Source organism: Anabrus simplex, chromosome 3, assembly GCF_040414725.1.
Source record: "Anabrus simplex isolate iqAnaSimp1 chromosome 3, ASM4041472v1, whole genome shotgun sequence".
Taxonomy (NCBI): domain Eukaryota; kingdom Metazoa; phylum Arthropoda; class Insecta; order Orthoptera; family Tettigoniidae; genus Anabrus; species Anabrus simplex.
This window is the reverse complement of record NC_090267.1, coordinates 461819449-461840582: the sequence shown is the minus strand read 5'-3', so window position 1 is coordinate 461840582 and position 21134 is coordinate 461819449. Positions and strand designations below refer to the sequence as shown.

At 42.9% G+C, this 21134-nt stretch overlaps 59 non-coding genes across 59 annotated transcripts; all 59 read right to left on the bottom strand.

The window, feature by feature from the left end:
• Positions 1-78: 78 nt before the first annotated feature.
• Positions 79-150, bottom strand: TRNAT-UGU (transfer RNA threonine (anticodon UGU)). The gene has a single exon. It is a non-coding gene; the product is annotated as a tRNA-Thr (tRNA).
• A 628-nt stretch (positions 151-778) lies between these two features.
• TRNAT-UGU (transfer RNA threonine (anticodon UGU)) lies at positions 779-850 on the bottom strand. Its single transcript has one exon. It is a non-coding gene; the product is annotated as a tRNA-Thr (tRNA).
• Positions 851-1483: 633 nt separating this feature from the next.
• TRNAT-UGU (transfer RNA threonine (anticodon CGU)) lies at positions 1484-1555 on the bottom strand. The gene has a single exon. It is a non-coding gene; the product is annotated as a tRNA-Thr (tRNA).
• Positions 1556-1624: 69 nt separating this feature from the next.
• On the bottom strand, positions 1625-1696 carry TRNAT-UGU (transfer RNA threonine (anticodon UGU)). Its single transcript has one exon. It is a non-coding gene; the product is annotated as a tRNA-Thr (tRNA).
• Positions 1697-1765: 69 nt separating this feature from the next.
• TRNAT-UGU (transfer RNA threonine (anticodon UGU)) lies at positions 1766-1837 on the bottom strand. The gene has a single exon. It is a non-coding gene; the product is annotated as a tRNA-Thr (tRNA).
• Positions 1838-1906: 69 nt separating this feature from the next.
• On the bottom strand, positions 1907-1978 carry TRNAT-UGU (transfer RNA threonine (anticodon UGU)). The gene has a single exon. It is a non-coding gene; the product is annotated as a tRNA-Thr (tRNA).
• Positions 1979-2187: 209 nt separating this feature from the next.
• TRNAT-CGU (transfer RNA threonine (anticodon CGU)) lies at positions 2188-2259 on the bottom strand. Its single transcript has one exon. It is a non-coding gene; the product is annotated as a tRNA-Thr (tRNA).
• A 69-nt stretch (positions 2260-2328) lies between these two features.
• On the bottom strand, positions 2329-2400 carry TRNAT-CGU (transfer RNA threonine (anticodon CGU)). The gene has a single exon. It is a non-coding gene; the product is annotated as a tRNA-Thr (tRNA).
• A 209-nt stretch (positions 2401-2609) lies between these two features.
• TRNAT-CGU (transfer RNA threonine (anticodon CGU)) lies at positions 2610-2681 on the bottom strand. Its single transcript has one exon. It is a non-coding gene; the product is annotated as a tRNA-Thr (tRNA).
• Positions 2682-2751: 70 nt separating this feature from the next.
• On the bottom strand, positions 2752-2823 carry TRNAT-UGU (transfer RNA threonine (anticodon CGU)). The gene has a single exon. It is a non-coding gene; the product is annotated as a tRNA-Thr (tRNA).
• Positions 2824-3032: 209 nt separating this feature from the next.
• Positions 3033-3104, bottom strand: TRNAT-UGU (transfer RNA threonine (anticodon UGU)). The gene has a single exon. It is a non-coding gene; the product is annotated as a tRNA-Thr (tRNA).
• Positions 3105-3173: 69 nt separating this feature from the next.
• Positions 3174-3245, bottom strand: TRNAT-CGU (transfer RNA threonine (anticodon CGU)). The gene has a single exon. It is a non-coding gene; the product is annotated as a tRNA-Thr (tRNA).
• Positions 3246-3596: 351 nt separating this feature from the next.
• TRNAT-UGU (transfer RNA threonine (anticodon UGU)) lies at positions 3597-3668 on the bottom strand. The gene has a single exon. It is a non-coding gene; the product is annotated as a tRNA-Thr (tRNA).
• A 69-nt stretch (positions 3669-3737) lies between these two features.
• Positions 3738-3809, bottom strand: TRNAT-CGU (transfer RNA threonine (anticodon CGU)). The gene has a single exon. It is a non-coding gene; the product is annotated as a tRNA-Thr (tRNA).
• A 70-nt stretch (positions 3810-3879) lies between these two features.
• TRNAT-UGU (transfer RNA threonine (anticodon UGU)) lies at positions 3880-3951 on the bottom strand. The gene has a single exon. It is a non-coding gene; the product is annotated as a tRNA-Thr (tRNA).
• A 387-nt stretch (positions 3952-4338) lies between these two features.
• On the bottom strand, positions 4339-4410 carry TRNAT-CGU (transfer RNA threonine (anticodon CGU)). The gene has a single exon. It is a non-coding gene; the product is annotated as a tRNA-Thr (tRNA).
• Positions 4411-4479: 69 nt separating this feature from the next.
• TRNAT-UGU (transfer RNA threonine (anticodon UGU)) lies at positions 4480-4551 on the bottom strand. Its single transcript has one exon. It is a non-coding gene; the product is annotated as a tRNA-Thr (tRNA).
• Positions 4552-4621: 70 nt separating this feature from the next.
• Positions 4622-4693, bottom strand: TRNAT-UGU (transfer RNA threonine (anticodon UGU)). The gene has a single exon. It is a non-coding gene; the product is annotated as a tRNA-Thr (tRNA).
• A 209-nt stretch (positions 4694-4902) lies between these two features.
• Positions 4903-4974, bottom strand: TRNAT-UGU (transfer RNA threonine (anticodon UGU)). The gene has a single exon. It is a non-coding gene; the product is annotated as a tRNA-Thr (tRNA).
• Positions 4975-5606: 632 nt separating this feature from the next.
• On the bottom strand, positions 5607-5678 carry TRNAT-CGU (transfer RNA threonine (anticodon CGU)). The gene has a single exon. It is a non-coding gene; the product is annotated as a tRNA-Thr (tRNA).
• Positions 5679-6028: 350 nt separating this feature from the next.
• Positions 6029-6100, bottom strand: TRNAT-UGU (transfer RNA threonine (anticodon UGU)). The gene has a single exon. It is a non-coding gene; the product is annotated as a tRNA-Thr (tRNA).
• A 1455-nt stretch (positions 6101-7555) lies between these two features.
• TRNAT-CGU (transfer RNA threonine (anticodon CGU)) lies at positions 7556-7627 on the bottom strand. Its single transcript has one exon. It is a non-coding gene; the product is annotated as a tRNA-Thr (tRNA).
• Positions 7628-7836: 209 nt separating this feature from the next.
• On the bottom strand, positions 7837-7908 carry TRNAT-UGU (transfer RNA threonine (anticodon UGU)). The gene has a single exon. It is a non-coding gene; the product is annotated as a tRNA-Thr (tRNA).
• A 208-nt stretch (positions 7909-8116) lies between these two features.
• TRNAT-CGU (transfer RNA threonine (anticodon CGU)) lies at positions 8117-8188 on the bottom strand. The gene has a single exon. It is a non-coding gene; the product is annotated as a tRNA-Thr (tRNA).
• A 210-nt stretch (positions 8189-8398) lies between these two features.
• Positions 8399-8470, bottom strand: TRNAT-UGU (transfer RNA threonine (anticodon UGU)). Its single transcript has one exon. It is a non-coding gene; the product is annotated as a tRNA-Thr (tRNA).
• Positions 8471-8820: 350 nt separating this feature from the next.
• On the bottom strand, positions 8821-8892 carry TRNAT-CGU (transfer RNA threonine (anticodon CGU)). Its single transcript has one exon. It is a non-coding gene; the product is annotated as a tRNA-Thr (tRNA).
• A 69-nt stretch (positions 8893-8961) lies between these two features.
• Positions 8962-9033, bottom strand: TRNAT-UGU (transfer RNA threonine (anticodon UGU)). The gene has a single exon. It is a non-coding gene; the product is annotated as a tRNA-Thr (tRNA).
• Positions 9034-9102: 69 nt separating this feature from the next.
• Positions 9103-9174, bottom strand: TRNAT-CGU (transfer RNA threonine (anticodon CGU)). Its single transcript has one exon. It is a non-coding gene; the product is annotated as a tRNA-Thr (tRNA).
• Positions 9175-9243: 69 nt separating this feature from the next.
• TRNAT-UGU (transfer RNA threonine (anticodon UGU)) lies at positions 9244-9315 on the bottom strand. The gene has a single exon. It is a non-coding gene; the product is annotated as a tRNA-Thr (tRNA).
• Positions 9316-9665: 350 nt separating this feature from the next.
• TRNAT-CGU (transfer RNA threonine (anticodon CGU)) lies at positions 9666-9737 on the bottom strand. Its single transcript has one exon. It is a non-coding gene; the product is annotated as a tRNA-Thr (tRNA).
• Positions 9738-9807: 70 nt separating this feature from the next.
• Positions 9808-9879, bottom strand: TRNAT-UGU (transfer RNA threonine (anticodon UGU)). Its single transcript has one exon. It is a non-coding gene; the product is annotated as a tRNA-Thr (tRNA).
• Positions 9880-10088: 209 nt separating this feature from the next.
• Positions 10089-10160, bottom strand: TRNAK-UUU (transfer RNA lysine (anticodon UUU)). The gene has a single exon. It is a non-coding gene; the product is annotated as a tRNA-Lys (tRNA).
• Positions 10161-12532: 2372 nt separating this feature from the next.
• On the bottom strand, positions 12533-12604 carry TRNAT-CGU (transfer RNA threonine (anticodon CGU)). The gene has a single exon. It is a non-coding gene; the product is annotated as a tRNA-Thr (tRNA).
• A 387-nt stretch (positions 12605-12991) lies between these two features.
• TRNAT-CGU (transfer RNA threonine (anticodon CGU)) lies at positions 12992-13063 on the bottom strand. Its single transcript has one exon. It is a non-coding gene; the product is annotated as a tRNA-Thr (tRNA).
• Positions 13064-13414: 351 nt separating this feature from the next.
• On the bottom strand, positions 13415-13486 carry TRNAT-CGU (transfer RNA threonine (anticodon CGU)). Its single transcript has one exon. It is a non-coding gene; the product is annotated as a tRNA-Thr (tRNA).
• Positions 13487-13555: 69 nt separating this feature from the next.
• On the bottom strand, positions 13556-13627 carry TRNAT-UGU (transfer RNA threonine (anticodon UGU)). The gene has a single exon. It is a non-coding gene; the product is annotated as a tRNA-Thr (tRNA).
• Positions 13628-13696: 69 nt separating this feature from the next.
• TRNAT-AGU (transfer RNA threonine (anticodon AGU)) lies at positions 13697-13768 on the bottom strand. Its single transcript has one exon. It is a non-coding gene; the product is annotated as a tRNA-Thr (tRNA).
• Positions 13769-13837: 69 nt separating this feature from the next.
• TRNAT-UGU (transfer RNA threonine (anticodon UGU)) lies at positions 13838-13909 on the bottom strand. The gene has a single exon. It is a non-coding gene; the product is annotated as a tRNA-Thr (tRNA).
• Positions 13910-14678: 769 nt separating this feature from the next.
• TRNAT-UGU (transfer RNA threonine (anticodon UGU)) lies at positions 14679-14750 on the bottom strand. The gene has a single exon. It is a non-coding gene; the product is annotated as a tRNA-Thr (tRNA).
• Positions 14751-15242: 492 nt separating this feature from the next.
• On the bottom strand, positions 15243-15314 carry TRNAT-CGU (transfer RNA threonine (anticodon CGU)). The gene has a single exon. It is a non-coding gene; the product is annotated as a tRNA-Thr (tRNA).
• Positions 15315-15523: 209 nt separating this feature from the next.
• Positions 15524-15595, bottom strand: TRNAT-CGU (transfer RNA threonine (anticodon UGU)). The gene has a single exon. It is a non-coding gene; the product is annotated as a tRNA-Thr (tRNA).
• A 350-nt stretch (positions 15596-15945) lies between these two features.
• On the bottom strand, positions 15946-16017 carry TRNAT-CGU (transfer RNA threonine (anticodon CGU)). The gene has a single exon. It is a non-coding gene; the product is annotated as a tRNA-Thr (tRNA).
• A 490-nt stretch (positions 16018-16507) lies between these two features.
• Positions 16508-16579, bottom strand: TRNAT-UGU (transfer RNA threonine (anticodon UGU)). The gene has a single exon. It is a non-coding gene; the product is annotated as a tRNA-Thr (tRNA).
• A 69-nt stretch (positions 16580-16648) lies between these two features.
• TRNAT-UGU (transfer RNA threonine (anticodon UGU)) lies at positions 16649-16720 on the bottom strand. The gene has a single exon. It is a non-coding gene; the product is annotated as a tRNA-Thr (tRNA).
• A 69-nt stretch (positions 16721-16789) lies between these two features.
• TRNAT-UGU (transfer RNA threonine (anticodon UGU)) lies at positions 16790-16861 on the bottom strand. The gene has a single exon. It is a non-coding gene; the product is annotated as a tRNA-Thr (tRNA).
• A 209-nt stretch (positions 16862-17070) lies between these two features.
• On the bottom strand, positions 17071-17142 carry TRNAT-UGU (transfer RNA threonine (anticodon UGU)). The gene has a single exon. It is a non-coding gene; the product is annotated as a tRNA-Thr (tRNA).
• Positions 17143-17352: 210 nt separating this feature from the next.
• Positions 17353-17424, bottom strand: TRNAT-UGU (transfer RNA threonine (anticodon UGU)). Its single transcript has one exon. It is a non-coding gene; the product is annotated as a tRNA-Thr (tRNA).
• Positions 17425-17774: 350 nt separating this feature from the next.
• On the bottom strand, positions 17775-17846 carry TRNAT-UGU (transfer RNA threonine (anticodon UGU)). The gene has a single exon. It is a non-coding gene; the product is annotated as a tRNA-Thr (tRNA).
• Positions 17847-18196: 350 nt separating this feature from the next.
• Positions 18197-18268, bottom strand: TRNAT-UGU (transfer RNA threonine (anticodon UGU)). Its single transcript has one exon. It is a non-coding gene; the product is annotated as a tRNA-Thr (tRNA).
• Positions 18269-18759: 491 nt separating this feature from the next.
• Positions 18760-18831, bottom strand: TRNAT-CGU (transfer RNA threonine (anticodon CGU)). The gene has a single exon. It is a non-coding gene; the product is annotated as a tRNA-Thr (tRNA).
• Positions 18832-19078: 247 nt separating this feature from the next.
• On the bottom strand, positions 19079-19150 carry TRNAT-CGU (transfer RNA threonine (anticodon CGU)). Its single transcript has one exon. It is a non-coding gene; the product is annotated as a tRNA-Thr (tRNA).
• A 69-nt stretch (positions 19151-19219) lies between these two features.
• On the bottom strand, positions 19220-19291 carry TRNAT-UGU (transfer RNA threonine (anticodon UGU)). The gene has a single exon. It is a non-coding gene; the product is annotated as a tRNA-Thr (tRNA).
• Positions 19292-19361: 70 nt separating this feature from the next.
• On the bottom strand, positions 19362-19433 carry TRNAT-UGU (transfer RNA threonine (anticodon UGU)). Its single transcript has one exon. It is a non-coding gene; the product is annotated as a tRNA-Thr (tRNA).
• Positions 19434-19641: 208 nt separating this feature from the next.
• On the bottom strand, positions 19642-19713 carry TRNAT-CGU (transfer RNA threonine (anticodon CGU)). Its single transcript has one exon. It is a non-coding gene; the product is annotated as a tRNA-Thr (tRNA).
• A 491-nt stretch (positions 19714-20204) lies between these two features.
• TRNAT-CGU (transfer RNA threonine (anticodon CGU)) lies at positions 20205-20276 on the bottom strand. Its single transcript has one exon. It is a non-coding gene; the product is annotated as a tRNA-Thr (tRNA).
• A 96-nt stretch (positions 20277-20372) lies between these two features.
• On the bottom strand, positions 20373-20444 carry TRNAT-CGU (transfer RNA threonine (anticodon CGU)). Its single transcript has one exon. It is a non-coding gene; the product is annotated as a tRNA-Thr (tRNA).
• A 69-nt stretch (positions 20445-20513) lies between these two features.
• Positions 20514-20585, bottom strand: TRNAT-UGU (transfer RNA alanine (anticodon CGC)). The gene has a single exon. It is a non-coding gene; the product is annotated as a tRNA-Thr (tRNA).
• A 70-nt stretch (positions 20586-20655) lies between these two features.
• TRNAT-UGU (transfer RNA threonine (anticodon UGU)) lies at positions 20656-20727 on the bottom strand. The gene has a single exon. It is a non-coding gene; the product is annotated as a tRNA-Thr (tRNA).
• A 209-nt stretch (positions 20728-20936) lies between these two features.
• Positions 20937-21008, bottom strand: TRNAT-UGU (transfer RNA threonine (anticodon UGU)). Its single transcript has one exon. It is a non-coding gene; the product is annotated as a tRNA-Thr (tRNA).
• Between the last annotated feature and the right edge of the window lie 126 nt (positions 21009-21134).

Genomic DNA, 21134 nt, shown 5'->3' with positions numbered 1-21134 from the left:
AAGAAGGCTGGTTACTGCACGCTTGTTGCAAGCATTTATCAACTTATAAGTTATCATCGCAAGAAATATAAAATCACGTGCCTTCTGTGAGGATTGAACTCACGACCCCTGGTTTACAAGACCAGTGCTCTACCACTGAGCTAAGAAGGCTTGTTCACGCGCACCGTAGCTGCCACTTATCAACAAATAAGTTATTATCATAAGAAATATTAAGACACTTGCTTTCTGTGAGGTTTGATCCAACGACCCCTGGTTTACGAGACCAGTGTTCCAGCGCTGAGCTAAGAAGGCGTGCTAACACGTGCAGTTGCTAGCATTTATCAAGTAATATGCTATCATCTGATGAAATATTGGAACAGTTGCCATCGGTGAGTATTGAACTCACGACCATGGTTTACAAGACCAGTGCTCCACCACTCAGCTAAGAAGGCTGGTTGACGCGTATTGTTGCAAGCATGTATCAACTAATAAATCATCAGATGATATGTTACAACACGTGCCTTCTGTGAGGATTGAACTCACGAATCCTGGTTTCCAAGTCCAGTGCTCTATGACTGGAGTACGAAGGTCGCTTAGCTCCGACTGTTGCGAGCATTTATCTTGTAAAATTCATCATCAGGTAAAGTACTGAAACGCTTGCCTTCTGTGAGGATCCAATTCACGACCCCTGGATTACGAGACCAGTGCCCTATCGCTGAGCTAAGAAGGCTGGCTACTGCATACTGTTGCAAGCATTTATCAACTTATAAGTTATCATCGCATGAAATATTAAATCACGTGCCTTCTGTGAGGATTCAACTCACGACACCTGGTATACAAGACCAGTGCTCTACCACTGAGCTAAGAAGGCTGGTTAACGCGCACTGTTGCAAGCATTTATCAACTAATAAGTTATCATCAGAAGAAATATTAAAACACCTGCCTTCTGTGATGTTTGAACTCACGACGCCTGGTTTACAGGACCGGTGCTTTACCACTGAACTAAGAAGGCTGGTTGGCGGGCACATTTGCTAGTATTTATCAACAAATAACTTATTATCAGAAGAAATATTAAAACACTTACCTTCTCTGATGTTTAAACTCACGTCCCCTGGTTTACAGGACCAGTGCTTTACCAGTGAGCTAAGAACGCTGATTGCGCTGTACTGTTTGAAGCATTTATCACCTAATAATTTATCATCACGTGAAATATTGAACAACTTGCCTTTCGTGGAGATTGAACTCACGACCCCTTATTTACAAGACATGTGCCCCAGCACTGACCTAAGAAGGCCTTCTAACTTGAGCAGTTGCGAGCATTTATCAAGAAATATGTTATCATCAGATGAAGTACTGAAACGCTTGCCCTCTGTGAGGATCCAACGCACGACCCCTGGTTTACGAGACCAGTGCTCTGCCTCTGTGCTAAGAAGGCTGCTTGGCGGGCACTTTTGCTGGTATTTATCAACAAATGAGTTATTATCAGAAGAAATATTAAAACAGTTGCCTTCTGTGATGTTTGAACTCACGACCCCTGGTTTACAGGACCAGTGCTCTACCACTGAACTAAGAAGGCTGCTTGGCGGGCACTTTTGCTGGTATTTATCAACAAATGAGTTATTATCAGAAGAAATATTAAAACAGTTGCCTTCTGTGATGTTTGAACTCACGACCCCTGGTTTACAGGACCAGTGCTCTACCACTGAACTAAGAAGGCTGCTTGGCGGGCACTTTTGCTGGTATTTATCAACAAATGAGTTATTATCAGAAGAAATATTAAAACAGTTGCCTTCTGTGATGTTTGAACTCACGACCCCTGGTTTACAGGACCAGTGCTCTACCACTGAACTAAGAAGGCTGCTTGGCGGGCACTTTTGCTGGTATTTATCAACAAATGAGTTATTATCAGAAGAAATATTAAAACAGTTGCCTTCTGTGATGTTTGAACTCACGACCCCTGGTTTACAGGACCAGTGCTCTACCACTGAGCTAAGAAGGCTGGTTAACGCGCACTGTTGCAAGCATTTATCAACTAATAAGTTATCATCAGAAGAAGTATTAAAACACTTGCCTTCTGTCAGGTTTGAATTCACGACCCCTGGTTTACAAGACAAGTGCTCTACCCCTGAGCTAAAAAGACTGGTTGCGGTATACTGTTGTAGCATTCATCAAACTGGAGGTTATCATCGCATGAAATATTAAATCACGTGCCTTCTGTGAGGATTGAACTCACGACCCCTGGTTTACGAGACCAGTGCTCTACCGCTGAGCTAAGGAGGCTGGTTGCAGCGTACTGTTGCAAGCATTTATCAAATAATAGGTTATCATCGTATGAAATATTAAAACAGTTGCCTTCTGTGATGTTTGAACTCACGACCCCTGGTTTACGAGACCAGTGCTCTACCGCTGAGCTAAGGAGGCTGGTTGCAGCGTACTGTTGCAAGCATTTATCAAATAATAGGTTATCATCGTATGAAATATTAAAACACTTAACTTCTCTGAGGTTTCAACTCACGTCCCCTGGTTTACGAGACCACTTCCCTACCACTGAGCTAAGAAGACTGGTTGCGGTTTACTGTTGTAGCATTTATCAAATTGCAAGTTATCATCGCAAGAAATATTAAATCACTTGCCTTCTGTGAGGTTTGAACCCACGACCCCTGGTTTACGAGACCAGTGCTCTGCCTCTGAGCTAAGAAGGCTGATTACGAGGATACTGTTGCAAGCATTTATCAAATTATAAGATATCATCAGAAGCAATATTAAATCACTTGCCTTCTGTGAGGTTTGAACCCACGACCCCTGGTTTACAAGACCAGTGTTCTACCACTGAGGTAAGAAGGCTGGTTAACGCGCACTGTTGCAAGCATTTATCAACTAATAAGTTATGATCAGAAGAAATATTAAAACAGTTGCCATCTGCGAGGCTTGAACCCACGACCCCTGGTTTAGGAGACCGGTGCTCTGCCTCTGAACTAAGAAGGCTGGTTATGGCTTGCTGATGCAGCATTTATCAAATACTAAGTTATCATCAGAAGAAATATTAAATCACGTGCGTTCTGAGAGGTTTGAACTCACGACCCCTGGTTTACAAGACCAGTGCTCTACCACTGAGCTAAGAAGGCTGGTTAACGCGCACTGTTGCAAGCATTTATCAACTAATAAGTTATCATCAGAAGCAATATTAAATCACTTGCCTTCTGTGAGGTTTGTACCCACGACCCCTGGTTTACGAGACCAGTGCTCTGCCTCTGAGCTAAGAAGGCTGATTACGAGGATACCGTTGCAAGCATTTATCAAATTATAAGATATCATCGCATGAAATATTAAATCACGTGCCTTCTGTGAGGATTGAACTCACGACCCCTGGTTTACAAGACCAGTGCTATACCACTGAAGTAAGAACGCTGGTTGACCCGCACTGTTGCAAGCATTTATCAACTAATAATTTATCATCAGAAGAAATATTAAATCACTTGCTTCTGTGAGGTTTGAACCTACGACCCCTGGTTTACAAGACCAGTGCTCTACCACTGAGCTAAGAAGGCTGGTTAACGCGCACTGTTGCAAGCATTTATCAACTAATAAGTTATCATCAGAAGCAATATTAAATCACTTGCCTTCTGTGAGGTTTGAACTCACGACCACTGGTTTACAAGACCAGTGCTCTACCACTGAGCTAAGAAGGCTGGTTAACGCGCACTGTTGCAAGCATTTATCAACTAATAAGTTATCATCAGAAGCAATATTAAATCACTTGCCTTCTGTGAGGTTTGTACCCACGACCCCTGGTTTACGAGACCAGTGCTCTGCCTCTGAGCTAAGAAGGCTGATTACGAGGATACCGTTGCAAGCATTTATCAAATTATAAGATATCATCGCATGAAATATTAAATCACGTGCCTTCTGTGAGGATTGAACTCACGACCCCTGGTTTACAAGACCAGTGCTCTACCACTGAACTAAGAACGCTGGTTGACCCGCACTGTTGCAAGCATTTATCAACTAATAATTTATCATCAGAAGAAATATTAAATCACTTGCTTCTGTGAGGTTTGAACCTACGACCCCTGGTTTACAAGACCAGTGCTCTACCACTGAGCTAAGAAGGCTGGTTAACGCGCACTGTTTCAAGCATTTATCAACTAATAAGTTGCGGTTTACTGTTGTAGCATTTATCAAATTCGAGGTTATCATCGCTTGAAATATTGAAACACTCGCCTTTTGTGAGGATTGAACTCACGACCCCTGATTTACAACACGAGTGCTCTGCCTCTGAAATAAGAAGGCTAGTTACGGGTTACTGTTGCAAGCATTTATGGAATTATAAGTTATCATCGCATGAAATATTAAATCACGTGCCTTCTGTGAGGATTGAACTCACGACCCCTGGTTTACGAGCCCAGTGCTCTACCGCTGAGCTAAGGAGGCTGGTCACAGCGTCTTGTTGCAAGCATTTATGAAATAATAAGTTATCATGGTATGAAATATTAAAACAGTTGCCTTCTGTGATGTTTGAACTCACGACCCCTGGTTTACAGGACCAGTGCTCTACCACTGAGCTATGAAGGCTGGTTACTGCACGCCTGTTGCAAGCATTTATCAACTTATAAGTTATCATCGCAAGAAATATTAACTCTCGTGCCTTCTGTGAGGATTGAACTCACGACCCCTGGTTTACAAGACCAGTGCTCTACCACTGAGCTAAGAAGGCTGCTTGATCCGGTCTGTTGCTGGCACTTATCAACAAATAAGTTATCATCAGAAGAAATATTAACACACTTGCCTTCTGTGAGGTTTGAATTCACGACCCCTGGTTTACAAGACCAGTGCTCTACACCTGAGCTAAGAAGACTGGTTGCGGTATACGGTTGTAGCATTCATCAAATTGGAGGTTATCATCGCATGAAATATTAAATCACGTGCCTTCTGTGAGGATTGAAATCACGACCCCTGGTTTACAAGACCAGTGCTCTACCACTGAGCTAAGAAGGCTGGTTAACGCGCACTGTTTCAAGCATTTATCAACTAATAAGTTATCATCAGAAGAAATATGAAAACACTTGCCTTCTGTGATGTTTGAACTCACGACCCCTGGTTTACAGGACCAGTGCTTTACCACTGAACTAAGAACGCTGATTGCCTTGTACTGTTTGAAGCATTTATCACCCAATAATTTATCATCGCGTGAAATATTGAGCAACTTGCCTTTCGTGGGGATTGAACTGACGACCTCTTATTTACAAGACATGTGCCCCAGCACTGACCTGGGAAAGCCTTCTAACTTGAGCAGTTGCGAGCATTTATCAAGAAATATGTTATCATCGTATGAAATATTGAAACGCTTGCAATCTGTGAGGCTTTAACCCACGACCCCTGGTTTAGGAGACCGGTGCTCTGCCTCTGAACTAAGAAGGCTGGTTATGGCTTGCTGATGCAGCATTTATCAAATACTTAGTTATCATCACATGAAATATTAAAACAGATTCCTTATGTGAGGATTGAACTCACGACCCCTTATTTACAAGACATGTGCCCCAGCACTGAGCTAAGAAGGCCTGCTAACACGTGCAGTTGCGAGCATTTATCAAAAAATATGTTATCATCAGATGAAATATTGAAACGCATGCCTTCTGTGAGGATTGAACTCACGACCCCTGGTTTACGAGACCAGTGCTCTACCGCTGAGCTAAGAAGGCTGGTTACTGCGTACTGTTGCAAGTATTTATCAACTTATAAGTTATCATCTCATGAAATATTAAATCACGTGCCTTCTATGAGGATAGAACTCACGACCCCTGGTTTACAAGACCAGTGCTCTACCACTGAGAAAAGAAGGCTGTTTAACGCCCACTGTTGCAAGCATTTATCAACTAATAAGTTATCATCAGAAGAAATATTAAATCAATGCATTCTGTGAGGTTTGAACCCACGACCCCTGGTTTACGAGACTGGTGCGCTATCGCTGAGCTAAGAAGGGTGGTTACTGCATACTGTTGCAAGCTTTTATCAAATTATAAGTTATCATCGCATGAAATATAAAATCACGTGCCTTCTATGAGGATTGAACTTACGACCCCTGGTTTACAAGACCAGTGCTCTACCACTGAGCGAAGAAGGCTTGTTGACGCGCACCGTAGCTGCCACTTATCAACAAATAAGTTATTATCATAAGAAATATTAAGACACTTGCTTTCTGTGAGGTTTGATCCAACGACCCCTTGTTTACGAGACCAGTGCTCTACCACTGAACTAAGAAGGCTGGTTAACGCGCACTGTTGCAAGCATTTATCAGCTAATAAGTTATCATCAGAAGAAATATTAAATCACTTGCCTTCTGTGAGGTTTGAACCCACGACCCCTGGTTTACAAGACCAGTGTTCCAGCACTGAGCTAAGAAGGCGTGCTAACACGTGCAGTTGCTAGCATTTATCAAGTAATATGCTATCATCTGATGAACTATTGGAATAGTTGTCATCGGTGAGTATTGAACTCACGACCCTGGTTTACAAGACCAGTGCTCCACCACTCAGCTAAGAAGGCTGGTTGACGCGTATTGTTGCAAGCATGTATCAACTAATTTTTGCTAGGGGCTTTACGTCGCACCGACACAGATAGGTCTTATGGCGACAATAGGATAGGAAAGGCCTAGGAGTTGGAAGGAAGCGGCCGTGGCCTTAATTAAGGTACAGCCCCAGCATTTGCCTGGTGTGAAAATGGGAAACCACGGAAAACCATCTTCAGGGCTGCCGATAGTGGGATTCGAACCTACTATCTCCCGGATGCAAGCTCACAGCCGCGCGCCTCTACGCGCACGGCCAACTCGCCCGGTGTATCAACTAATAAGTCATCTGATGATATGTTAAAACACGTGCCTTCTGTGAGGATTGAACTCACGAATCCTGGTTTCAAGTCCAGTGCTCTATGACTGGAGTTCGAAGGTCGCTTAGCTCCGACTGTTGCGAGCATTTATCAACTAATAAGTTATCATCAGAAGAAATATTAAAACACTTGCCTTCTGTGATGTTTGAACTCACGACCCCTGGTTTACAGGACCAGTGCTTTACCACTGAACTAAGAAGGCTGGTTGGCGGGCACTTTTGCTAGTATTTATCAACAAATAACTTATTATCAGAAGAAATATTAAAACACTTACCTTCTCTGAGGTTTAAACTCACGTCCCCTGGTTTACAGGACCAGTGCTTTACCACTGAGCTAAGAACGCTGATTGCGCTGTACTGTTTGAAGCATTTATCACCCAATAATTTATCATCAAGTGAAATATTGAACAACTTGCCTTTCGTGGAGATTGAACTCACGACCCCTTATTTACAAGACATGTGCCCCAGCACTGACCTAAGATGGCCTTCTAACTTGAGCAGTTGCGAGCATTTATCAAGAAATATGTTATCATCAGATGAAGTATTGAAACATTTGCCATCTGTGAGTATTGAACTCACTAACCCTGGTTTACGAAACCAGTGCTCTGCCTCTGAGCTAAGAAGGCTGGTTAACGCGCACTGTTGCAAGCATTTATCAACTAATAAGTTATCATCAGAAGAAATATTAAAACACTTGCCTTCTGTGAGGTTTGAACCCACGACCCCTGGTTTACGAGACCAGTGCTCTGCCTCTGAGCTAAGAAGGCTGGTTATGGCTTGCTGAATCAGCATTTATCAAATACTAAGTTATCATCACATGAAATATAAAAACAGATGCCTTATGTGAGGATTGAAATCACGATCCCTAGTTTACAAGACCAGTGCTCTACCACTGAGCTAAGAAGGCTGCTTGACGCGGACTGTTGCTGGCACTTATCAACAAATAAGTTATGATCAGAAGATATATTAACACACTAGCCTTCTGTGAGGTTTGAACTCACGACCCCCGGTTTACAAAACCAGTGCTCTACCCCTGAGCTAAGAAGACTGGTTGCGGTTCATTGTTGTAGCATTTATGAAATTCGAGGTTATCATCGCATGAAATATCGCAACACTCGCCTTTTGTGACGATTGAACTCACGACCCCTGATTTACCACATGAGTGCTCTGCTCTGAGCTAAGAAGGCTGGTAACGGGTTACTGTTGCAAGCGTTTATGGAATTATAAGTTATCATCGCATGAAATATTAAATCACGTGCCTTCTGTGAGGATTGAACTCACGACCCCTGGTTTACGAGACCAGTGCTCTACCGCTGAGCTGCGGAGGCTGGTTGCGGCGTAGTGTCGCAAGCATTTATCAAATGATAAGTTATCATCGTATGAAATATTAAAACAGTTGCCTTCTGTGATGTTTGAACTCACGACCCCTGGTTTACAGGACCAGTGCTCTACCACTGAGCTAAGAAGTCTGGTTACTGCATACTTGTTGCAAGCTTTTAACAACTTATAAGTTATCATCGCAAGAAATATTAATCACGTGCCTTCTGTGAGGATTGAACTGACGACCACTGGTTTACAAGACCAGCGCTCTACCACTGAACTAAGAAGGCTGGTTAACGCGCACTGTTGCAAGCATTTATCAACTAACAAGTTATCATCAGAAGAAATATTAAAACACTTGCCTTCTGTGAGGTTTGAACCCACGACCCGGGGTTTACAGGACCAGTGCTCTACCATTGAGCTACGAACGCTGATTACCAGTACTGTTTGAAGCATTTATCAACTAATAATTTATCATCACGTGAAATATTGAACAACTTGCCTTTCGTGGAAATTGAACTCACGACCCGTTATTTACAAGACATGTGCCCCAGCACTGACCTAACAAGGCCTTCTAACTTGAGCAGTTGCGAGCATTTATCAAGAAATATGTTATCATCAGATGATATATTGAAACATTTGCCATCTGTGAGTATTGAACTCACTACCCCTGGTTTACGAGACCAGTGCTCTGCCTCTGAGCTAAGAAGGCTGGTTACTGGTTACTGTTGCAAGCATTTATCAAATTATAAGATATCATCGCATGAAATATTAAATCACTTGCCTTCTGTGAGGTTTGAACCCACGACCCCTGGTTTACAAGACCAGTGCTCTACCACTGACCTAAGAAGGCTGGTTAACGCGCACTGTTGCATGTATTTATCAACTTATCAGTTATCATCGCATGAAATATTAAATCACGTGCCTTCTGTGAGGATTGAACTCACGACCCCTGGTTTACGAGACCAGTGCTCTACCGCTGAGCTAAGGAGGCTGGTCACAGCGTCTTGTTGCAAGCATTTATGAAATAATAAGTTATCATGGTATGAAATATTAAAACAGTTGCCTTCTGTGATGTTTGAACTCACGACCCCTGGTTTACAGGACCAGTGCTCTACCACTGAACTAAGAAGGCTGCTTGGCGGGCACTTTTGCTGGTATTTATCAACAAATGAGTTATTATCAGAAGAAATATTAAAACACTTAACTTCTCTGAGGTTTCAACTCACGTCCCCTGGTTTACGAGACCACTTCCCTACCACTGAGCTAAGAAGACTGGTTGCGGTTTATTGTTGTAGCATTTATCAAATTGCAGGTTATCATCGCAAGAAATATTAAATCACGTGCCTTCTGTGAGGATTGAAATCACGACCTCCGGTTTACAAGACCAGTGCTGTACCACTGGCCTAAGAAGGCTGCTTGACGCGGACTGTTGCTGGCACTTATCAACAAATAAGTTATCATCAGAAGAAATATTAACTCACTTGCCTTCTGTGAGGTTTGAACACACGACCCCTGGTTTACGAGACCAGTGCTCTGCCTCTGAGCTAAGAAGGCTGATTACGGGGATACTGTTGCAAGCATTTATCAAATTATAAGATATCATCGCATGAAATATTAAATCACTTGCCTTCTGTGAGGTTTGAACCCACGACCCCTGGTTTACAAGACCAGTGCTCTACCACTGAGCTAAGAAGTCTGCTTGACCCGGACTGTTGTTGGCACTTATCAACATATAAGCTATTATCATAAGAAATATTAAAACACATCCCATCTGTGAGGCTTGAACCCACGACCCCTGGTTTAAGAGACCGGTGCTCTGCCTCTGAACTAAGAAGGCTGGTTATGGCTTGCTGATGCAGCATTTATCAAATACTAAGTTATCAACACATGAAATATTAACTCACGTGCCTTCTGTGAGGATTGAACTCACGACCCCTGGTTTAAAAGACCAGTGCTCTACCACTGAGCTAAGAAGGCTGGTTAACGCGCACTGTTGCAAGCATTTATCAACTAATAAGTTATCATCAGAAGAAATATTAAATCACTTGCTTTCTGTGAGGTTTTATCCAACGGCCCCTGGTTTACGAGACCAGTGTTCCAGCACTGAGCTAAGAAGGCGTGCTAACACGTGCAGTTGCTATACTGCTAATAAGAAGAGATGGCGTCTGACAGGTAAGGTTGGAGGGAGGAGCACTGCACGTGGCATTTCACGATGTTGCCACATTCCAGCATTCCTTTCTACATGCTCTTACCCCTCGCTTCCGGCTCACTTGTTCTCTCCGTCATTCTGACCACTGTGATCTGTTGTAGACTGCCTGGCCAGGTGGTGTCGTCCCATTTGCGATCACTCTTATACAATCAGGTTCTTATCAGTGACATACAAACAGTCAGGTTGCTGTGAGGGAAATCCTTACGGAAGGATTAGTACAGGAAGACATCCCTCAAGTAACTGGCGAAACTGGGAATCTTACGAATCGTATGTTGAAAGTCATTAAATTACTTATATTTACCGTTTGAGACTGATGCGTTTATATCGGGGTTGACAGGGAATAAACAGGACTCAAATAAACCTTTTATTTACCGAGCTGGATAGCTGCAGTCGCTTAAGTGCGGCCAGTATTCAGTATTCGGGAGATAGTGGGTTCGAACCCCACTGTCGGCAGCCCTGAAGATGGTTTTCCGTGGTTTCCTAATTAATTTACACAGCATGTTTCTACTGCCGGATGCCCTTCCTGGCACCAACCTCAGTTGAGGAGCTAATGAAGACGAAATGTGTTATGGTGAATAAAATTGGGTAAGGGGTGCCTATGGATAGGAACTGTACCGGCATTTGCCTGGAAGTGAAGATATTAAGCCACAGAAAACTATTCTGAGAAGAGCCGACGGTGGGATTCGAACGCACGCGTTTCCCGAATGCAGAGCTTGGCTCCATAGCCACAGAGCGTTAAAACGCGCGGCCACTCGGTCTACTTTCATCTATATAAATAAAATTATAATTTTTGTCTGTACGCTTCGATTAGATGTACAAGATTCCAGAACTTAATGTTAAGAAAATGTTTAGATTACAATAAGTTGAAAAAATGACGATTCTATAATGATAGCGCGAAGAGAATATATTGCGTTCGGAAAATAGTGGGTTCGAATCCCATTGTCGGTAGGCCTGTAGATGGTTTTCCGTGGTTTCCTATTTTCACAACAAACACAACAAGCCAGGGTCGTTTCCTTCCCACTCCAAGGCCTTTCCTATCCCATTGTCGCCGTAAGACCTATCTGTGTCGCTGCGACGTAAATCCAGCGGTAAAACAAACCCTTGTCACCAAACATCCTCACTTTTCCGTAAATTTCTGTAAGAGTATGCATTATATAAAGCTACGCCTTAATTAGCAGTCCCCTTGCTGCGTTAAAGTTGGGAAACCCTGACAGGCTGCTGAAAATTTTACAGTGATCGCAAATGAGACAAGAACTGGTCTTTCTTCACATTCTTGTTTTCCACTGTAATGGAACTCGTCGCAAATAGAACAAATTTTGCTCTGGAATGGAATTAAGGGAAGATTCCTTTCCGATAAACTCGTAGCCTCCTCTTCAAAGAATTCTCTTGCAGCACATATCATTTCTCTTCCTTGGTGATGAATTGTCACACCATGGCCGGCGGTATATTTTTCACGAGGTGGACGAGTCCTGGGCCTCCCTCTCCCTCAAGGAGTATTCATCGTACTCAAAATATAAATACAATGATTGCACGTGCGTACGCACGTAAATAGTATTTAAAATACAATTAGAAACTTACTAACGGCCACTCACACTGAACTGCTTGCAACAAGATCTAGCTCACAAGTGAAGTGAGAGGTTTGGCAACTCCCAGCAAGACGAGCCTCCCAGAAGTTTTATTTCCATGGCAACCGCAGTCGCCCCACCCTCGTTTCCATGGCAACCACACGGCCACTCCCTTTATCCCGCCTCGGCAGGCAGTAAACGGACCTCCCTCTACGAAATGTCACAAGCCATCTCTTATTATTAGCAGTATAGCATTTATCAAGTAATACGCTATCATCTGATGAAATATTGGAACAGTTGCCATCGGTGAGTATTGAACTCACGACCCTGGTTTACAAGACCAGTGCTCCACCACTCAGCTAAGAAGGCTGGTTGACGCGTATTGTTGCAAGCATGTATCAACTAATAAATCATCACATGATATGTTAAAACACGTGCCTTCTGTGAGGATTGAACTCACGAATCCTGGTTTCCCAGTCCAGTGCTCTATGACTGGAGTACGAAGGTCGCTTAGCTCCGACTGTTGCGAGCATTTATCTTGTAAAATTCATCATCAGATGAAGTACTGAAACGCTTGCCTTCTGTGAGGATCCAACGCACGACCCCTGGTTTACGAGACCAGTGCTCTATCGCTGAGCTAAGAAGGCTGGTTAACGCGCACTGTTGCAAGCATTTATCAACTAATAATTTATCATCAGAAGAAATATTAAATCACTTGCTTCTGTGAGGTTTGAACCTACGACCCCTGGTTTACAAGACCAGTGCTCTACCACTGAGCTAAGAAGGCTGGTCAACGCGCACTGTTTCAAGCATTTATCAACTAATAAGTTGCGGTTTACTGTTGTAGCATTTGTCAAATTCGAAGTTATCATCGCTTGAAATATTGAAACACTCGCCTTTTGTGAGGATTGAACTCACGACCCCTGATTTACAACACGAGTGCTCTGCCTCTGAGCTAAGAAGGCTGGTTACGGGTTACTGTTGCAAGCATTTATGGAATTATAAGTTATCATCGCATGAAATATTAAACCACGTGACTTCTGTGAGGATTGAACTCACGACCCCTGGTTTACGAGCCCAGTGCTCTACCGCTGAGCTAAGGAGGCTGGTCACAGCGTCTTGTTGCAAGCATTTATCAAATAATAAGTTATCATGGTATGAAATATTAAAACACTTGTCTTCTGTGATGTTTGAACTCACGACCCCTGGTTTACAGGACCAGTGCTCTACCACTGAAATAAGAACGCTGATTGCCTTGTACTGTTTGAAGCATTTATCACCCAATAATTTATCATCGCGTGAAATATTGAACAACTCGCCTTTCGTGGGGATTGAACTGACGACCTCTTATTTACAAGACATGTGCCTCAGCACTGACCTAAGAAAGCCTTCTAACTTGAGCAGTTGCGAGCATTTATCAAAAAATATGTTATCATCAGATGAAATATTGAAACGCTTGCCTTCTGTGAGGATTGAACTCACGACCCCTGGTTTACGAGACCAGTGCTCTACCGCTGAGCTAAGAAGGCTGGTTACTGCACGCTGTTGCAAGCATTTATCAACTTATAAGTTATCATCTCATGAAATATTAAATCACGTGCCTTCTGTGAGGATTGAACTCACGACCCCTGGTTTACAAGACCACTGCTCTACCACTGAGCTACGAAGGCTGGTTAACGCGCACTGTTGCAAGCATTTATCAACTAATAAGTTATCATCAAGAGAAATATTAAATCACTTGCCTTCTGTGAGGTTTGAACCCACGACCACTGGTTTACTAGACTAGTGCCCTACCGCTGAGCTAAGAAGGCTGGTTACTGCATACTGTTGCAAGCTTTTATCAAATTATAAGTTATCATCGCATGAAATATTAAATCACGTGCCTTCTGTGAGGATTGAACTCACGACCCCTGGTTTACAAGACCAGCGCTCTACCACTGAGCTCAGAAGGCTTGTTGACGCGCACCGTAGCTGCCACTTATCAACAAATAAGTTATTATCATAAGAAATATTAAGACGCTTGCTTTCTGTGAGATTTGATCCAACGACCCCTGGTTTACGAGACCAGTGCTCTACCTCTGAGCTAAGTACGCTGATTGCGCTGTACTGTTTGAAGCATTTATCAACTAATAATTTTTCATCCCATGAAATATTAAACAACTTGCCTTCGGTGGAGATTGAACTCACGACCCCTTATTTACAAGACCAGTGTTCCAGCACTGAGCTAAGAAGGCGTGCTAACACGTGCAGTTGCTAGCATTTATCAAGTAATATGCTATCATCTGATGAAATATTGGAACAGTTGCCATCGGTGAGTATTGAACTCACGACCCTGGTTTACAAGACCAGTGCTCCACCACTCAGCTAAGAAGGCTGGTTGACGCGTATTGTTGCAAGCATGTATCAACTAATAAGTCATCAGATGATATGTTAAAACACGTGCCTTCTGTGAGGATTGAACTCACGAATCCTGGTTTCCAAGTCCAGTGCTCTATGACTGGAGTACGAAGGTCGCTTAGCTCCGACTGTTGCGAGCATTTATCTTGTAAAATTCATCATCAGATGAAGTACTGAAACGCTTGCCTTCTGTGAGGATCCAAATCACGACCCCTGGATTACGAGATCAGTGCCCTATCGCTGAGCTAAGAAGGCCGGCTACTGCATACTGTTGCAAGCATTTATCAACTTATAAGTTATCATCGCATGAAATATTAAATCACGTGCCTTCTGTGAGGATTGAACTTACGACCCCTGGTATACAAGACCAGTGCTCTACCACTGAGCTAAGAAGGCTGGTTAACGCGCACTGTTGCAAGCATTTATCAACTAATAATTTATCATCAGAAGAAATATTAAAACACTTGCCTTCTGTGATGTTTGAACTCACGACGCCTGGTTTACAGGACCGGTGCTTTACCACTGAACTAAGAAGGCTGGTTGGCGGGCACTTTTGCTAGTATTTATCAACAAATAACTTATTATCAGAAGAAATATTAAAACACTTACCTTCTCTGAGGTTTAAACTCACGTCCCCTGGTTTACAGGACCAGTGCTTTACCACTGAGCTAAGAACGCTGATTGCGTTGTACTGTTTGAAGCATTTATCACCTAATAATTTATCATCACGTGAAATATTGAACAACTTGCCTTTCGTGGAGATTGAACTCACGACCCCTTATTTACAAGACATGTGCCCTAGCACTGACCTAACAAGGCCTTCTAACTTGAGCAGTTGCGAGCATTTATCAAGAAATATGTTATCATCAGATGAAGTATTGAAACATATGCCATCTGTGAGTATTGAACTCACTACCCCTGGTTTACGAGACCAGTGCTCTGCCTCTGAGCTAAGAAGGCTGGTTACGGGTTACTGTTGCAAGCATTTATCAAATTATAAGTTATCATCTCATGAAATATTAAATCGCGTGCCTTCTGTGAGGATTGAACTGACGAATCCTGGTTTCCAAAACCAGTGCTCTATGACTGGAGTACGAAGGTCGCTTAGCTCCGACTGTTGCGAGCATTTATCTTGTAAAATTCATCATCAGATGAAGTACTGAAACGCTTGCCCTCTGTGAGGATCCAACGCACGACCCCTGGTTTACGAGACCAGTGCTCTACCACTGAGCTAAGAAGGCTGGTTAACGCGCACTGTTGCAAGGATTTTTCAACCTATCAGTTATCATCAAATGAAACATTAAAACAGTTGTCTTCTGTGATGTTGGAACTCACGACCCCTGGTTTACAGGACCAGTGCTCTACCACTGAACTAAGAAGGCTGCTTGGCGGGCACTTTTGCTGGTATTTATCAACAAATGAGTTATTATCAGAAGAAATATTAAAACACTTAACTTCTCTGAGGTTTCAACTCACGTCCCCTGGTTCACGAGACCACTTCCCTACCACTGAGCTAAGAAGACTGGTTGCGGTTTACTGTTGTAGCATTTATCAAATTGCAGGTTATCATCGCAAGAAATATTAAATCACTTGCCTTCTGTGAGGTTTGAACCCACGACCCCTGGTTTACGAAACCAGTGCTCAGCCTCTGAGCTAAGAAGGCTGATTACGGGGATACTGTTGCAAGCATTTATCAAGTTATAAGATATCATCGCATGAAATATTAAATCACTTGCTTCTGTGAGGTTTGAACCCACGACCCATGGTTTACGAGACCGGTGCTCTGCCTCTGAACTAAGAAGGCTGGTTATGGCTTGCTGATGCAGCATTTATCAAATACTAAGTTATCATCACATGAAATATTAAAACAGATGCCTTATGTGAGGATTGGACTCACGATCCCTAGTTTACAAGACCAGTGCTCTACCACTGAGCTAAGAAGTCTGCTTGATCCGGACTGTTGTTGGCACTTATCAACAAATAAGCTATTATCATAAGAAATATTAAAACACTTGCCATCTGTGAGGCTTGAACCCACGACCCCTGGTTTAGGAGACCGGTGCTCTGCCTCTGAACTAAGAAGGCTGGTTATGGCTTGCTGATGCAGCATTTATCAAATACTAAGTTATCATCAGAAGAAATATTAAATCACGTGCCTTCTGTGAGGATTGAACTCACGACCCCTGGTTTACAAGACCAGTGCTCTACCACTGAGCTAAGACGGCTGCTTGACCCGGTCTGTTTCTGGCACTTATCAACAAATAAGTTATCATCAGAAGAAATATTAACACACTTGCCTTCTGTGAGGTTTGAATTCACGACCCCTGGTTTACAAGACCAGTGCTCTACCACTGAGCTAAGAAAGCTGGTTAATGCGCACTGTTGCAAGCATTTATCAACTAATAAGTTATCATCCCATGAATTATTAAATCACGTGCCTTCTGTGAGGATTGAACTCACGACCCCTGGTTTACAAGACCAGTGCTCTACCACTGAGCTAGGAAGGCTGTTTAACGCGCACTGTTGCAAGCAATTATCAACTAATAAGTTATCATCAGAAGAAATATTAAAACACTTGCCTTCTGTGAGGTTTGAATTCACGACCCCTTGTTTATAAGGCAAGTGCTCTACACCTGAGTTAAGAAGACTGGTTGCGGTGTACTGTTGTAGCATTCATGAAAGTGGAGGTTATCATCGCATGAAATATTAAATCACGTGCCTTCTGTGAGGATTGAACTCACGACCCCTGGTTTACAAGACCAGTGCTCTACCACTGAGCTAAGAAGGCTGTTTAACGCGCACTGTTGCAAGCATTTATCAACTAATAAGTTATCATCAGAAGAAATATTAAAACACTTGCCTTTTGTGAGGTTTGAAACCACGACCCCTGGTTTACGAGACCAGTGCTCTGCCTCTGAGCTAAGAAGGCTGGTTAACGCGCACTGTTGCAAGCATTTATCAACTTATCAGTTATCATCGCATGAAATATTAAATCACGTGCCTTCTGTGAGGATTGAACTCACGACCCCTGGTTTACAAGACCAGTGCTCTACCACTGAGCTAGGAAGGCTGCTTAACGCGCACTGTTGCAAGCAATTATCAACTAATAAGTTATCATCAGAAGAAATATTAAAACACTTGCCTTCTGTGAGGTATGAATTCACGACCCCTTGTTTACAAGACAAGTGCTCTACCCATGAACTAAGAAGACTGGTTGCGGTGTACTGTTGTAGCATTCATCAAACTGGAGGTTATCATCGCATGAAATATTAAATCACGTGCCTTCTGTGAGGATTGAACTCACGACCCCTGGTTTACGGGACCAGTGCTCTACAGCTCAGCTAAGGAGGCTGGTTGCAGCGTACTGTTGCAAGCATTTATCAAATAATAGGTTATCATCGTATGAAATATTAAAACAGTTGCCTTCTGTGATGTTTGAACTCACGACCCCTGGTTTACAGGACCAGTGCTCTACCACTGAACTAAGAAGGCTGCTTGGCGGTCACTTTTGCTGGTATTTATCATCAAATGAGTTATTATCAGAAGAAATATTAAAACACATAACTTCTCTGAGGTTTCAACTCACGTCCCCCGGTTTACGAGACCACTTCCCTACCACTGAGCTAAGAAGACTGGTTGCGGTTTACTGTTGTAGCATTTATCAAATTGCAGGTTATCATCGCAAGAAATATTATTCACTTGCCTTTTCTGAGGTTTGAACGCACGACCCCTGGTTTACGAGACCAGTGCTCTGCCTCTGAGCTAAGAAGGCTGGTTCCGGGGATACTGTTGCAAGCATTTATCAAATGATAAGATATCATCGCATGAAATAATAAATCACTTGCCTTCTGTGAGGTTTGAACCCACGACTCCTGGTTTACAAGACCAGTGCTCTACCACTGAGCTAAGAAAGCTGGTTAATGCGCACTGTTGCAAGCATTTATCAACTAATAAGTTATCATCAGAAGAAATATTAAAACACTTGCCTTCTGAGAGGTTTGAACCCACGACCCCTGGTTTACGAGACCGGTGCTCTGCCTCTGAACTAAGAAGGCTGGTTGTGGCTTGCTGATGCAGCATTTATCAAATACTAAATTATCATCACATAAAATATTAAAACAGATGCCTTATGTGAGGATTGAACTTACGATCCCTAGTTTACAAGACCAGTGCTCTACCACTGAGCTAAGAAGGCTGCTTTACCCGGACTGTTGCTGGCACTTATCAACAAATAAGTTATCATCAGAAGAAATATTAACACACTAGCCTTCTGTGAGATTTGAACTCACGACCCCTGTTTTAAAAGACCAGTGCTCTACCCCTGAGCTAAGAAGTCTGGTTAACGCGCACTGTCGCAAGTATTTATCAACTAATAAGTTATCATCAGAAGAAATATTAAATCACTTGCCTTCTGTGAGGTTTGAACCCACGACCCCTGGTTTACGAGACCAGTGCCCTATCGCTGAGCTAAGAAGGCTGGTTAACGCGCACTGTTGCATGCACTTATCAACTAATAAGTTGCGGTTTACTGTTGTAGCATTTATCAAATTCGAGGTTATCATCGCTTGAAACGTTGAAACACTCGCCGTTTCTGAGGATTGAACTCACGACCCCTGATTTACAACACGAGTGCTCTGCCTCTGAGCTAAGAAGGCTGGTTACGGGTTACTGTTGCAAGCATTTATGAAATTATAAGTTATCATCGCATGAAATATTAAATCGAATGCCTACTGTGAGGATTGAACTCACGACCCCTGGTTTACGAGCCCAGTGCTCTACCGCTGAGCTAAGGAGGCTGGTCACAGCGTCTTGTTGCAAGCATTTATCAAATAATAAGTTATCATGGTATGAAATATTAAAACAGTTGCCTTCTGTGATGTTTGAACTCACGAGCCCTGGTTTACAGGACCAGTGCTCTACCACTGAGCTAAGAAGGCTGGTTACTGCACGCTTGTTGCAAGCATTTATCAACTTATAAGTTATCATCGCAGGAAATATTAAATCACGTGCCTTCTGTGAGGATTGAACTCACGACCCCTGGTTTACAAGACCAGTGCTCTACCACTGAGCTAAGAAGGCTGCTTGACCCGGTCTGTTGCTGGCACTTATCAACAAATAAGTTATCATCAGAAGAAATATTAACACACTTGCCTTCTGTGAGGTTTAATTCACGACCCCTGGTTTACAAGACCAGTGCTCTACACCTGAGCTAAGAAGAGTGGTTGCGGTATACTGTTGTAGCATTCATCAAATAGGAGGTTATCATCGCATGAAATATTAAATCACGTGCCTTCTGTGAGGATTGAACTCACTACCCCTGGTTTACGAGACCAGTGCCCTACCGCTGAGCTAAGGAGGCTGGTTGCAGCGTACTGTTGCAAGCATTTATCAAATAATAAGTTATCATCGTATGAAATATTGAAACACTTGCCTTCTGTGAGGTTTGAACCTACGACCCCTGGTTTACAAGATCAGTTCTCTACCACTGAGCTAAGAAGGCTGATTAACGCGCACTGTTGCAAGCATTTATCAACTAATAACTTATCATCAGCAGAAATATTAAAACACTTGCCTTCTGTGAGGTTTGAACCCTCGACCCCTGGTTTACGAGACCGGTGCTCTGCCTCTGAACTAAGAAGGCTGGTTATGGCTTGCTGATGCAGCATTTATCAAATACTAAATTATCATCACATGAAATAATAAAACAGATGCCTTACGTGCGGATTGAACTCACGATCCCGAGTTTACAAGACCAGTGCTCTACCACTGAGCTAAGAAGGCTGCCTGACCCGGACTGTTGTTGGCACTTATCAACAAATAAGTTATCATCAGAAGAAATATTAACACACTAGCCTTCTGTGAGATTTGAACTCACGACCCCTGGTTTACGAGACCAGGGCCCTATCGCTGAGCTAAGAAGGCTGGTTAACGCGCACTGTTGCAAGCATTCATCAACTAATAAGTTGCGGTTGCATTTATCAAATTCGAGGTTATCATCGCATGAAATATTAAATCACGTGCCTTCTGTGAGGATTGAACTCACGACCCCTGGTTTACGAGCCCAGTGCTCTACCGCTGAGCTAAGGAGGCTGCTCACAGCGTCTTGTTGCAAGCATTTATCAAATAATAAGTTATCATGGTATGAAATATGAAAACAGTTGCTTTCTGTGATGTTTGAACTCACGACCCCTGGTTTACAGGACCAGTGCTCTACCACTGAGCTAAGAAGGCTGGTTACTGCACGCTTGTTGCAAGCATTTATCAACTTATAAGTTATCATCGCAAGAAATATTAAATCACGTGCCTTCTGTGAGGATTGAACTCACGACCCCTGGTTTACAAACCCAGTGCTCTACCACTGAGCTAAGAAGGCTGCTTGACCCGGTCTGTTGCTGGCACTTATCAACAAATAGGTTATCATCAGAAGAAATATTAACACACTTGCCTTCTGTGAGGTTTGAATTCACGACCCCTGGTTTACAAGACCAGTGCCCTACACCTGAGCTAAGAAGACTGGTTGCAGTATACTGTTGTAGCATTCATCAAATTGGAGGTTATCATCGCATGAAATATTAAATCACGTGCCTTCTGTGCGGATTGAACTCACGACCCCTGGTTTACAAGACCAGTGCTCTACCACTGAGCTAAGAAGGCTGGTTAACGCGCACTGTTGCAAGCATTTATCAACTAATAAGTTATCATCAGAAGAAATATTAAAACACTTGCCTTCTGTGATGTTTGAACTCACGACCCCAGGTTTACAGGACCAGTGCTTTACCA